Here is a 14094-nt window from a genome sequence, read left to right as displayed (position 1 = left end):
ATGTTAAAAATTGACTACCAGAACTCTTTTGCAAAATCTTTTGATACAAAAAAATTAATGTTAAAAATTGACTACCGAAACTCTTTTACAAAGTCTTTCGGTATGCAAAATAAAAGTTAAAAAATATAAAAAAATTGACTACCGGAACTCTTTTGCAAAGTCTTCCGGTACACAAAATAAAAGTTAAAAAATGTTTTAAAAACTAACTGCCATAATTCTTTTGCAAAATCTTCCGGTACACAAAATAAAAGTAAAAAATGACTACCAAAACTCATTTGCAAAGTCTTCCGATACACAAAATAAAAGTTAAAAAAATGTTAAAAAATTGACTACCGAAACTCTTTTACAAAGTCTTCCGGTACACAAAATAAAAGTTAATGTTAAAACTGACTATCAGAACTCTTTTGAAAAGTATTCCGATATATATAAAATAAAAGTAAAAAAATTGACTATCGGAACTCTTTTGCAAAATCTTCCAGAACACAAAATAAAAGTTAAAAAATAATTCAAAAAAATATGATAAATTAGTTGAAAATATACAAGGGGCAAAGTTGATATTTTATATAAAATATAGGGGTATAAGAAAAAAAGTAGGGGTATGAGGTAAAATTTTCGTAATTTATTTAGGTTTTAAAAAAATAAATTAGTTAGTTCACATTGTCAATACCAAGTTCCATTTTCAAAAACCTTGGTCAACACCATGCTTCCACCATTCAATTTCAAATCCATTTTACTTCACATTGAAATCATTTTCAAACCCTCAAACCAATCTTTCACAAACGACAATCAAATGCTTGATCCAACGTCAAATCATTTTTCCAATAAAAAATAAAAAATACTTAATCCTTATTTAACACTTCTCAATAAATAAGATGAAAAAGGAATGTGGTGGATACCACGAGCTCTAGAGGCTAGGATACTAGATGGATATCTCACCCATCCAAGTTCTCGCCGTCACTCAAAACTTTCAATGGGACTTTCACAATCTTTTCTCAACCAAAAACCTAAAAACATCTAAAAATATCAAACCTTTTTGCAAATAAGATGGAAAAGAAACGTCGTGGATACCACAAGCTCTAGAGACTAGGATACAAGATGGATATCTCGCCCATTCAAGCTCTCGCCATCACCCGAAATACGTCAAACCAATCAAACTCTTTTCTCGCCACCGTGCGATGACCTAAAACCCTTTGTCAAACGAAATATATTTTGTCTTTAGATGATGTCAGACAATACTTCATCCACAATCGTGTGAGTTGAGATAAGTGACACTTTCCCGGGAATGTCGATTTGTAAATCCATTCAATATGATGCAAACGTCCGCTCCTCACTTGTTTTGGGTAGCAAACAATGTTTTTCCGTCGATTGACACAAAATAGCTTTCGCTAAAATCGACCAACCAAGAAACATTTTCTATCCAGAACTACGTAAGCCTTGAGTTCTCCATCTCATCGGAAGATTCATAGGAGTGAGATTTAAAGTCTCTTTAGACACCCTAATAAAAAATAAACTTTTTAGTCCTATTCTTATTTCCCTATTAATAAATCGAGAAGCCTAACAATTCTAAGTTAACACTAACGCACATAACTAACCAAATGGTTCTCGTTGAGTACAACGTTCGTCAGGGGTGTTAATACTTTCCCTTTGTGTAATCGACTCCCGAACCCTAATTTGGTTACGGTGACCATATCATTGTCGTTATTTTTACGGGTTTTGTCGATATTTTCCCTTTCCCTCTTTGGGAATAAATAAAGTTCGGTGGAGACTTTATTCAGTCTATCCCGTGAACGTGCGATTGCACTTTGCGAGGTCATTCTCATATTTCAAGGTACGACAATAAGTATATTATAGTTTTGGGGTCTGAGGGCTAGCTCATGGAGGCGTGTAGCCTTGTAAGGTGTTTTTTTAGGTTGTTTGAAGGACCGACTCACGTGAGGTGAGAGACCCTATTGGTGGCCGACACTATTGAATACAGACAAGCGGTTGAATTGATGGTGTTAGGACTACTCGAAGTGAAGTGCTCTCCGAGTAGTAGTGGATGTGTATGACTTGATATTTTCTCCCCTTAAGGGGGAACGTAGTTATAGGGATTCTCATGGCCAGGGTTTTTGCCTCCTAGACATGTTCTTAACCACTCCCCACTTATTAGGGAGGTTATTGACCACCTATATTCTCAGGGTCAGTAAAAAATCTCTTTCATATGACCCCCACATACATGGGCCCTCCCAGGTGAATCTCTTAGATTTATTTTGGACAACCCCTCAGCTGGGCGATGGCGTCCTAGTTTAAGAATTCCTAAATATAACACTACAATTTTGCTTTTCAAAAAATTGACTCTCAGACCATAAGCCAATTTGAAAACTCTAAGCATTGATTTGATAGCCCAATAATGTCCCAATTTGCAATGCCTAAGATCATGACATCGTTCGCAAACTGTAACGCCAGATACAAAAAGTTTCCTTACATTTATAGTTCTTTTAAAGCTGTTCATAAGTTATGAACAACTACATTTTGATATTTTGGGCTCTCTATCTACCAACTCAATTCATGGATATAAATATTTTATCACTATTCATTATGATTTCAATAGATATGCGTGTATCATTTTACTTAAATCAAAAGGATAAGTTTCTAACCATGTTTTAAGGTTCATCACTTTAATTGAAAACCAAATCCAATTTCTTCCTAAGTTTGTTAGATCTGATAATAACTCTGAATTTCTTATCCCAACATTTTATGCTTTTAAAGGTATTATCCACCAAATATATTGTGTTGAATCACTCTAACAAAGTGGGAGGGTTGAAAGGAAATATCAACACCTCCTCAATGTAGGAAGAGCCCTATTATCAATATAAATTCCCTAAATCTTTTTGCTCATATGCAGTGCCTTATGCTACTTTCGTCATAAATAGAGTTGACACTCATTTACTCAATAACAAGTCACCATATAATAATATTCATGATTTCCTACCTGATAAGAACAAAATAAAAGTTTTTGGTTCCCTTTATTATGGTTCAACTTTTTAGAACCATATAACAAAGCTTGCTTGTAGAGCAAGAAAGTCCTTATTTTTAGGGTATGTAGTTGGTTTGAAAGGCTCAATTATATTAGATCTTAATTCCCAAGAAATATTCATATCTAGAAATGTCACATTTGATGAACACATTCTACCATACTGTAAGACCCCAATTTTGTCCCTGAGATCCCTCATGGCATCATACCATAGCATAGCCTCAAGGATCTCTGAGCATCTTGCCTTCCTTTACTTTGGGTGGGGTCTCCTGTGAGTGGTTCTTGATCACCAAGCATTGCTTGTATTGTATATCATTTTCTTTTCTTGTTTAATCACTAACCAAAAGCACCAAAAATATGTCATCTAACATTTGTTTTGCAGTCTAAGCAGCCACAGGTCAAGGCAATTCAAGGTATCCCATTGTACAAGAGCAGATGGTATTTTCTTGGTATGAGGACCACACATCATTATCTTGAGCTTATATGAGCTAGAGGTTCATTTTGGAGCAAATTCCCCAAGTGGTTGAAGTTCGAATTCATCAGGCATTGTCAAGGTCATCTGAGGACCATATGATCACTGTGCAGTCAATTGAAGGCTTTGAGGTGTGGGAAATGATTTGAGACATCCCATTCGTGTTCAAACAAGGCTTATTCATCATGTCAAACATTTATCTTGAAGATTTTGAAGTCAAATCAAAAGTTTCCCAAAATGGAAAGTGACCTGTAATTTCAAGTTTCCAAAAATGGCAAGTTTTTGGTCCACATTCAACTTGACTTTCCAACATCAAAAAATCTTCAAATGAATTTTTGGTCAACATGAACGTTGAAGATCTCTCTCTCCCATTTCCAAAAAGTCCAAGATCATGATCATCTGATGAATGGTTAAGGAGTTATGATCCAATGATTGCCAAGTGTGCTTGAAACTTCAAAATGCCATAACTTTTGCTACAAAACTCCAAATTGAGTGCCTCTTTTTGCATAATGCTTCTCATGACCAATATTTTCCAAATCCATCATTGCATTGCATGAAATTAAATCATATGATCATTTGCCCATGCATGTGTATTTTGGAGGGAAAATGGAAAATTTAAATTCTATTGATCATACATGGAAAATACCAATGCCATTGTGTTCATTAGCTGATTTTAAGTGAATTTAAGCCCTCACATGGCACTGTTCACGTGTGCTTCCACCATGCAAGGGTGTTTTTTGCTAATTTTGCCATGCACCTCATTCTCACTAATCTTCCATTAACCATTGCCTAATTATCATTTGAGGGTGATTAGTACATGGTATATAAGCTTAAGCATAACAGAATTTTCATAACAAGCACCTTCTAGATCTAGATTTGAGATTTCCCTCCAATTTTTCTCTCAACCGAAACTTCAAAATTCTTCACATAGCATATCAATTTTCTTGCATATTCTGGTTTATTGTGCATTGTTGATGAAGAATCAAGCATTGATTTGAAGAATTTGGCCAAGATTTGTGCACATCAAGATTGTGAACATGAATATGAAAACTTCCATTTGAGCTAGATCCAGGTCGTGTCAAGCCTCAATTCATGCATCAAGCTTCATAACAAGAGTAGAGGAGCAGATCTGGACACTTTTGGAGCTTGAATCCACTGTTTTCTCATACTGCTCTTCAAGAAGCGTTCCAATTGGAAATGCGCCTGTGACCTATGGCTCGCCTGTTCGATCCTTGCCTGTATTGTTTTTGATATTCTCCAATTGTTTTGCCAGCGCCTTTTGCAACCACCATAAACTGAGTTCAATCCTTTGCATAACACATATTCCAATTATTTTCCAGCGCTTATTTGACTGGCATGGCATTGGTTCGAATCCTGGCTTGATGCATTTGCTAATTTCCATTCACATTAATATTTTCTACTTGTTTCACATTTATTTCATTATCTTCATCAAATTCAAAAAATCATAAAGAATAGAAAATGATTCCAAATAAATCCAAACTTTTTTCTACATGTTCATTTGAATGTATTTTATTTTGTGATGTGAATTTCTGGATTTGTGCCTTGCTGGAATTTTGAATGTGATTGATTATTTGAACATGATGCAAAATATGACATGTTGTGCCAATTCTTTTTGTGAAATGATCATTGTTTATCCATTTGCTTTGAAATTTAGTTTGCTGATTCCTAACATGTTGCATGATTTTTGAGGCTTGGTTGTGCATTTTTATCATATTCCATCTCTGTTTTAGACACATGGATATTTGGTGTGACAATGTGTGTCACACATTTTGATGTTGCTCTTGTTCATTTTCATATACATGTCAATTGAGCTTTTCTGATTCTAATTTTTTGCATAATGCTTGTGCTTGACATGTTGATTATACATAAAAATTTTCATGATCATTGGATTCATTTCTGTTTTAATATGGAATTTCTATTCTTGATGTCCAATTTTGATTACCTTTGCTTGCCTTTGCCTTATCTTGATTAATTGATGACTTTGCTTATTGATTTGGATTTGATCCTTTTTAGGACATGTTCTTACTTGATTAAATATGCTTCATGTGAAATCTTGACTTCTGTTTTGACTTTTTACTTTGCCTTTGACCCTAGTCCTTGCACTAGTGGTTTGTACTCACCTTTTGAGCTTTGTATTTCAGGTTCAAGCAATTAGCTATAATGATTGATGTGCTCTCATTACTTGAGATGCAAGTTACCTTGGTTAACTAACTTTGATTGTGTTGTAGGTCCTTTGGTGGTGAACTCACTTGAGTGATTGCCTTTTAGGACTTGCTTTGTGTACATATTGGAAACCACTGTTGTTGTCTGTTGGTTGTTTGTCTGAATATCATACTGATTGTTTGGCTTTTGTACAGGTACATTAGTCGCTTTTAGCTCTTACTTGAGCTTTGCTTTGCTTGTGGTTGGTTTACCACCTAGGTAACCTCTCTTTCTCCATGTAGTCTGGAAGCCCTGTCGTTTCTGTTTGGCAGGCATTTGGCTGAAGTCCTCCTTAAGAGGCAATGATTGTGTTTGTTTATGTTTGTGCTAAAGACCTCTAAATGAGGCATGTTATTTGTTAAGTCCTCCTAAGTGAAGAGGCAATTGGCAGATAGAAGGGATTTGCAATCAATCCCCTACTATTCAGTTGAGTCATTCATTATGCTCGCACTACGTGCTGATGCTCTTGAATAAACACCCAAGATCTTGCATAGAGTCAGTCATGTGGAATAGGGTCCCTCATTCTGGATCCCCACACCTTCTTTGTCTTAAGCTCACGCAGGCCAGGGTTAAGAGCATGAGGTCACATCCTCATTTCCTATTCTTCAGCTTCACCCTAACTCTCAATGTTAGTGGTTAAGAGCTCAAAAACACCCCTACAGTTTTGGCTTGTTTGTCGAGGTTGATATGACCCCTTGACTAAAGCCCAACCAATTTGTCTGAGCCTCTTGTTTGTGTATAGAGTGTGATACTTGATTGCTTGTTTGCTTATTTGTGCATCTTTCATGTGTTTGCATTTTGCATGTTTTGTTTGTGGAGTCAGATGTAAGACCATTGGTTGGCTATCTGTTTCCTATCTGTCTTGTTTTGAGGAGTTAGATGTAAGACCATTGATTGGCTATCTGTTTCCTGGAGTTAGATGTAAGACCATTGATTGGCTATCTGTTTCCTGGAGTTATATGTAAGACCATTGATTGGCTATCTGTTTCCCATTTGCTCTTGGAGTTGGATGTAAGACCATTGATTGGCACTCCGTTTCCAGTTTTGTTGTTTTCTTGAACTTTCTTATTGCTTTTGCCTTGTGTTGCCTAACTCCAAAGGAACTTACTTGGATCATTTCTATGATCTTGAGAAAGCAACTCCTATTTGTGGCTTTATCCCTTAACCCACCTCTTGCATGCTTAACCTTGATCCACATTTTCTCATCCTTAACCCTTAAACCAGAAAACTTTTGTGCAAACATTCTGACTTGTTTTCAAAACTAGAAACCTAGGCCTTATGCCTTTGATTTCCAAACTCTCTTTTATAATACTCATTGTGAATTGAACTCTAATTATACTTTGACTCATCTTTGTGAATACTTCTAATCGGTTAATTCAACCCACTCAATTGCTTTTGTGGCCCTCGTCCATTCCTTAATCAAATTTTCATGCATTAGCCATAGATCTGGATTATCTTAGTGGTTGATGTGAATCTCACCTTTGTCCTTAGTGATTGAATTGTAAGACTTCCATGCTTATTATAGGGCATAGTCCCTCAGTAGTATGTTGAAGCTGTTCTCACATGGTGGACTTGTGGTTGTTCAGGTCGAGTTTTCTCCCTTTGATAATGAAAGACCTTAAGGCTTTTGTTTAAAATCAAACCACTCATTTGTTTTGAAATCTTTTAGCCGAACTATGAGGTTTTAATCCTTTTCTTTTTATAAGAAGGTACGTAGGCAATGGGTTTCATCCATCCAAACACAAAAATAATAAACTTGTACATTCTTCTCTCATCTCTTCAATCATGTTTGCACAAAAATACTTTCATAAACAATAACATACAACAAGTTGTGAAAAGGGCTCCCTAGGAGTACCTAGGATGCATTGGGTGCCTAACACCTTCCCTTTGCATAACCAACCCCCTTACCCAGATCTCTGACCCTTTTTTACTAGTTTTGTTTGTAAAACTTTTTAGGTTTTTGTTCGCTTTCTAATCATTCCTTTGGATAAATAGAAGTGCGGTGGCGACTCTACTTTGTATGATTTACCTTGGATCTAGTTAATATTTCCAATGGTGACGAATACACCGCTACACATACCAAATTCAAAATTCACACGCTACACATAATTGTGAATATTTCTATGACTAGCATAGCAAATCATATACAAACACACCCAATTGTTATATTCCTGATTCACAGATTCCTTCCTAAATTAATCCCACTATGAACTCAACTAATCATGTGACTCATGGTGATATATCTTTTGCTTCACCCCATAATCCCGTGATTCATAATGTTCAAGCTTTTGCTTTGCCTCATATTCCTCGTGTATCATCAAAAGTAAGGAACCAACCATCACATCTCATAGATTAAGTATATGCTTCATTCAATAACACAACAAATCAATCCTCTTAAGATACTCTTTATCCCCTTTTTGATTTTAATTCTTATTCCAATTTGTCTCTTCTCAATGTGATTTTTATCTTTCAATAACCAGTCACACTCAACCTAAGTCATATAATGAGGCAAGTAAGTTTGAATGATGTAATCAGGCTTTGAAAGCCGAGTCTGATGCTTTTGATAAAGCTGACACTTGGGAGCTGGTTGATCTTCAACACAATGTTAAACCAATAGGTTGCAGGTGGATGTTAGGTGGGAATTTCAACTTCAGGAAGAAGGTGATAAACTAAGGAAAGAGAATGCTGTTTGGAGTTATCTAGGATTTCGACACAAAAGTATTATTGATATGAGGAGGTGTCGAAGTCTTCCTTTTATAAGGGAAGACGAATGTGAAACTTAGGAATAATCCCAAAGTTTAGGATATCACTTCGACGACATATATTTGAATTTGAATGGCAGAAGAGTAACCAATTTTCATTCTTATCCACTTTTGATAGAAAGGACACGTGGAATGTTGTCCTGAAACGCAGACATGCCGAGTGTAACGTGTCAGTACCTAGGAGGTGATTTGTTAGAGACAATTATTTCAATTTAGTATAAATAGGCGTCCTAATGTTAGGATTAGCATGTTCAAATTGCTGTACAATCAATCATATTTACTCAAAGTATCTAGTGTGTAAAGAAAAGATTACAATTAAAGATGTACATTTGACAACACCGTTATATTTATATCAATCAAAGTTTATTTACATCTTTCTATTCAACAATTATCCTTTATTACTAGTCATTTATCAAGAATTGTTTTACACTTTACTTGCATTTCTGCCATTTTTCTTCTTAAGAACGCTTTAAGAAAACATTCCACATTTAAGGATACTGTCGAAGTGTCCATCTTTTATATACGATTTTAGAACAATAGAACACGTCCTAGGATTAATCTGGTCGATCCTGTGAGTAACCAAAATTTCTGTAATTTGGAAGACCAGCGGTTGTTTACCAATTTTCACGGTAAACAAATTGGAACGCCCAATGGGACTTGTGCTACATTTTGAAAAAATCTTTACTCGTTCTTCATTTTTTCAATATCTCTTTATAATTTTGTTGCATGTTATTGAGAAGTGGTAAAGTAGACACAATCAACGAAAATAGACCAAGGAGAGGGTACACGAAGAGAATGGTGAATCCACTAAATAATCAAAATCCTCTAGATAATAATGGAGAACCATCCCCTGCGTTAGCGCTAGGGGGAAGTACGGTTGCGACGTCTACTGCTGAACTGGTACCATCCACGGAGATTTCGACACCTGTGCGGTCGAGGGCCCATAGTGGGCCTATTTTATCTTATGTGGGGACACAAGTCCCACCAACAAATCCTTTAGGAACACAGGGTCCACCAGGGACCCCCCCTCCAAGGGGAAATCAATTTTTGAGGCTTTATGTGAGTGGCTTTTCGATGTCAGCGAATGGCCGCGAACATCCCTTTGGCATGCCTATTGCGATGATGACGAATTTACATAATTTGACATCGACATATGCCGACCCACTGGCGAATGTATCTTCTCCATTATAGGGATCTGGGTCTGGTGTAAACAATTTAGGTCGAAACCAACCTTTAGGGATGGGTCTTCATACCCAAATGTCTCATACGACCAATAATTCCGCAGCAATGTTGAGGTAGCAAATGGACGAAAGTAACCATGAAATGGTCTAGATGTTGGCCCAAACAATGGGTACGATATTCAACCCATTAATCCAAGATACTACCCACTCGAACCAACAAATGGAAGCGCAAATGAAGCGCATTGCAGTTTTTTTTGGTGTACCACAACCTCCTCGACATCCTCAGAGGGGATGGACAAGAGAGAATCAAGGAGTAGCCATCGAAGATGACCCTATCATTAACCTAGTCCCACGAAATGCACCACAAGCAAACATGGTGAATCAAGGGACATAAGTGGAATCCCAAGGGAGAGGCATCAAGGGTAGTGATGGAAAATAGGCACCAAAATGCTGACGAACTCGTACAACAAATTCAACGCGATAATATGGCAACAAATAATAATCTATCAGCCATGGTTAAAAGAATCATGGCACGAAATGGGGTAGATGTTAGCTTCCATAGGCCAAATTATACGTCCCCTTTATCTGAGTATGTTCTGCAGGCGGAATTACCCTCTAGGTGGAAGGTCCCTAAATTCACCAAGTTTTCTGGGGACACTATGAATCCACTGTAGAACACATAACCAGATACCTCATAGAGGCAGGGGAAATTGCAAACAGTGTGAGTTATAGGATAAAATATTTCCCAAGTTCTCTTACAAAGAACGCCTTTACGTGGTTCACCATATTACAAGTGAATTCCATTGATACTTGGACTCGTTTGGAAAGGCTGTTCCATGAGCAATTTTACATGGGATAATCAAAGATAAGTCTAAAAGAATTGGCCAGTATCAAACAAAAGTTTACTGAGTCAATAGATGATTACCTAAACATGTTTCATTTTCTTAAGGCAAGGTGTTTTACGCAAGTGCATGAGCGTGAATTAGTCGAAATGGACGTTGGTGGCCTTGACTATTCTATTAGGAAAAAGTTGGATACCCAATACCTGAGAGATATGACCCAATTGGACGATAGAGTTCGACAGGTGGAACGCTTGAAGACTGAGAAAGCCAAAGCAAAAAAAATAAAAATAGGAAGGATAGAATACCCTATGTCGAATTAGGCAACGACGAACTTGAAATGTTTGGGGAACAGGTAGATTTTGACGAAGGTGAGATCGACCTTGCTGAATTAAAGCAAGGACCACCTTATTCCTGCAAAGTCCTAACTCCCTCGAGTGGGAAAAATCCAGTTGAACCAAATAAGGATGATAGGTTCCCTAAGAAGACTTATACCTTCGACGTCACTAAATGTGACGAAGTCTTCGATTTACTTGTTAAAGATGGCCAGATGATAGTGCCTCCTGGCGCTAAAATTCCCCCTCTCGAACAAAGAAAAAGAGGGGTTTTTGTAAGTATCATAATTTTTTGGGCCATAAAACCTCACAATGTTTTCTTTTCAGGGACCTTGTGCAAAGTGCTATAAGGGACGAAAGGCTCCAGTTTGGAGACAAATCAAAGGCTTTGATGAGGATTGATGCTGATCCTTTTCAGATCGCTGATGCCTATTACACAGAACCATCCATGATCAACATGGTGGAAAAATCCGAGGATTCTGGAGAGAAGGCTGACATGGTCAAAATCTCTGATGACTTCAAACAGGAAGCTGCTAAAGAGGTCATTGAGGATCCCCATAAGATGTTCTCAACAAAAAGTGCTGAGGGTTTCGTCAGAGAGGTCATTGAGAATCTCAATAAGGGGACTATTGTCAGTTTCACAACAAATGAGACCACTGAAGGTTTCATACACATAGATATGACTGAGGCTAATGAGGGCCTTAGAGTCAAGCTGCAAAAGTTAGACATTACTGAGGATGTCAACATGGGAATCAACATGGTCGAATTGACCCATAAGACCACTGAAATAGAGGTAGATGAAGAAAGCCTCCGACAGGAAGAATACAACAAAATGGCCTACCCCAAACAGGAGGAAGGCCTGGTCGAATTCCTCCATAGGTGCCATAGGAAAAGGTCAAAAGTTATGCTATGCCCAAGGTGCAGTTCGGTTTTTGACAGGAAAGCTGCGGAGAACCTCGAGGGGGTTCGACTGGCAAAAAATGGGACAAATTGAGGGACCCCAGAAATATCCAAGCATCCGACGACATATGGGATCCCAAAAGGGGAAACCAAAAGGGATTACCCCTTCAAGCGAATAGGCCTTCGACCTATAGGTCTACTACTGAAGCCCCTAGGGATACTTGGACGGAACCAACCGGAGGGAGAGGACAAGGACATCAGAAATGGAAAAATTTCGATGTCAAAAGAGGATCCTCAATAGCCTATCGAAAAGAGTTTCAGGCGTCAAAGCAAGTGGCCTATCGTTCCAAGAATTACAAAGGAAAAAACCCAATGTCCCGCTCCCAATGGAGAAGGCAACAACGACAAAGGAAAGCCGAAAGAGAAGTTGCAGAATAGGCGAAGCCTGAATCCAGTAGTGGCATAACGCTGAAGCAGGAAAAGAAAGAGGAAAATAAGTCGGTCAAGAGGAAGTTATTTTCTCCTTAAGAGAAGGTGCCTGCGGTAAAATCTGATCATGACAAAGACATGATAACATACGAATTTGACTCTGATTCAGACGCTTCTCTGGACATTGCATGCAATGTGGTATCTGTCCTTCCTAGAGAATATGACCAAGTCATGGATGTCGAAGAGCTAGAAGATATGGCTGAAACGGAGATGGCGAAACACAAACTTGTGTGTTATTACATCATGAACAATGGTTGTGGGGAGGAGCAGAACACTTTCTTCGAAAGGCCATATGAGTCGATGAGGAGCCATCTGAAACCTTTATTTATCAGAGGTAAAGTAGAAAATATGAGGGTAAATAAGATCCTCGTTGATGGTGGAGCGGCAGTGAACTTGATGCCGCATTACATGCTAAAAAGGTTCGGTAAGGATGACACCGACACAAATCCCCATAACATGGTTCTCTCGAACTATGAAGGGAAAGTCAGAACCACATTGGGGGTGATACAAGTTGACCTCACTGTCGGCACAATAACAAGGTCGATAGTGTTCATGGTAATAACATCAAAAGCCAACTATAATCTGTTGCTAGGTAGGGAATGGATTCATGGCATAGGTGCAGTCCCTTCTTTGATGCACCAGAGGGTCACCATCTGGAAAATTAATGGGATTGTGGAAAATATAGAAGCAGACCAATCCTATTTTATGGCTAAGGTTAATCATATGGATAGGAGCAACTTTTATAGGAACCTGGCTGACATAGCGCCTTGCAGTCCAGCAGGTTTCGACCTTTCACCTGTGGACAATGCATTTTGCTCACTCTATCTGCACCCCACTTACGAGTTTCAGTGGGATAGAGAAGTAGTCGGCAAAGAGGACTTCTGTTATGGAGGTACCAAAGGTATCTAACCCACGGGTTAGGGAAGTGAATTTGGTGGCGATGTCTGATCTACAGACATTAAAAAGGATTTTGGCTTATGTAGCCGAAAATAAATTGAAAGCGGCCTTAGAGGTCGAAGTTAAATACATGGCTGTTGAAGCTAAAAAGACAGAAATGCACTTGGTTGGTCCTGGTAAGGACTTTGATCCAGAACCACCTGATAAGGTTCTAGACAAAGTGCAAGGCTAGAGGCTCGACGCCATCTATGATGACGAGCCTTTGGGTTTCGAAAAAGATTCGCTGGCAAGTAACACGAAGATGCTAGTGCAGGATCTCTTGGAAGAAATCGATTTGGGGACACAGGGAATCAAAAGGCCCACATATGTAAGTGGCAATATCAACCCAAAACTCAAGATCAAAGTGATCCAGCTACTGAAGGAGTATAAAGACTGCTTCACATGGGATTATGATGAAATGCCTAGTTTGAGCAGAGGTTTGGTAGAACTGAAGTTGCCAATAAAGCCTGGGAAGAAGCCTATCAAGCAAACCCCAAGGTGATTTCCACCCGAAGTTCTATCGAAGATCAAAGAGGAGACCGAAAGGCTTCTCAAATGCAATTTCATCTGCATCACCATGTATTTCGAATGGATTGCTAATATTGTATCGGTTATTAAAAAGAACGGTACTCTGAGGGTTTGCATTGACTTCAGAGATTTGAATGCTGCAACCTCAAAAGATGAGTATCCAATGCGTGTGGCGGAAATGCTAGTAGATTCTTCCGCGGGACACAAGTATCTTAGTATACTCGACATATATTCTGGATATAATCATATTTTCATTGCTGACGAAGATGTGCCAAAAACTACATTTCGATTCCCCGGAGCATTAGGCACCTACGAATGGGTAGTAATGCCTTTTGGGCTAAAAAAGGCTGGGGCAATTTATCAGCGGGCAATGAATTCCATTTTTCATGATTTCATCGAAACATTTATGCAAATAT

The sequence above is a fragment of the Lathyrus oleraceus genome, chromosome 5 (genome assembly GCF_024323335.1).
Source record: "Lathyrus oleraceus cultivar Zhongwan6 chromosome 5, CAAS_Psat_ZW6_1.0, whole genome shotgun sequence".
NCBI lineage: Eukaryota > Viridiplantae > Streptophyta > Magnoliopsida > Fabales > Fabaceae > Lathyrus > Lathyrus oleraceus.
Note: the sequence above shows the minus strand (reverse complement) of the source record.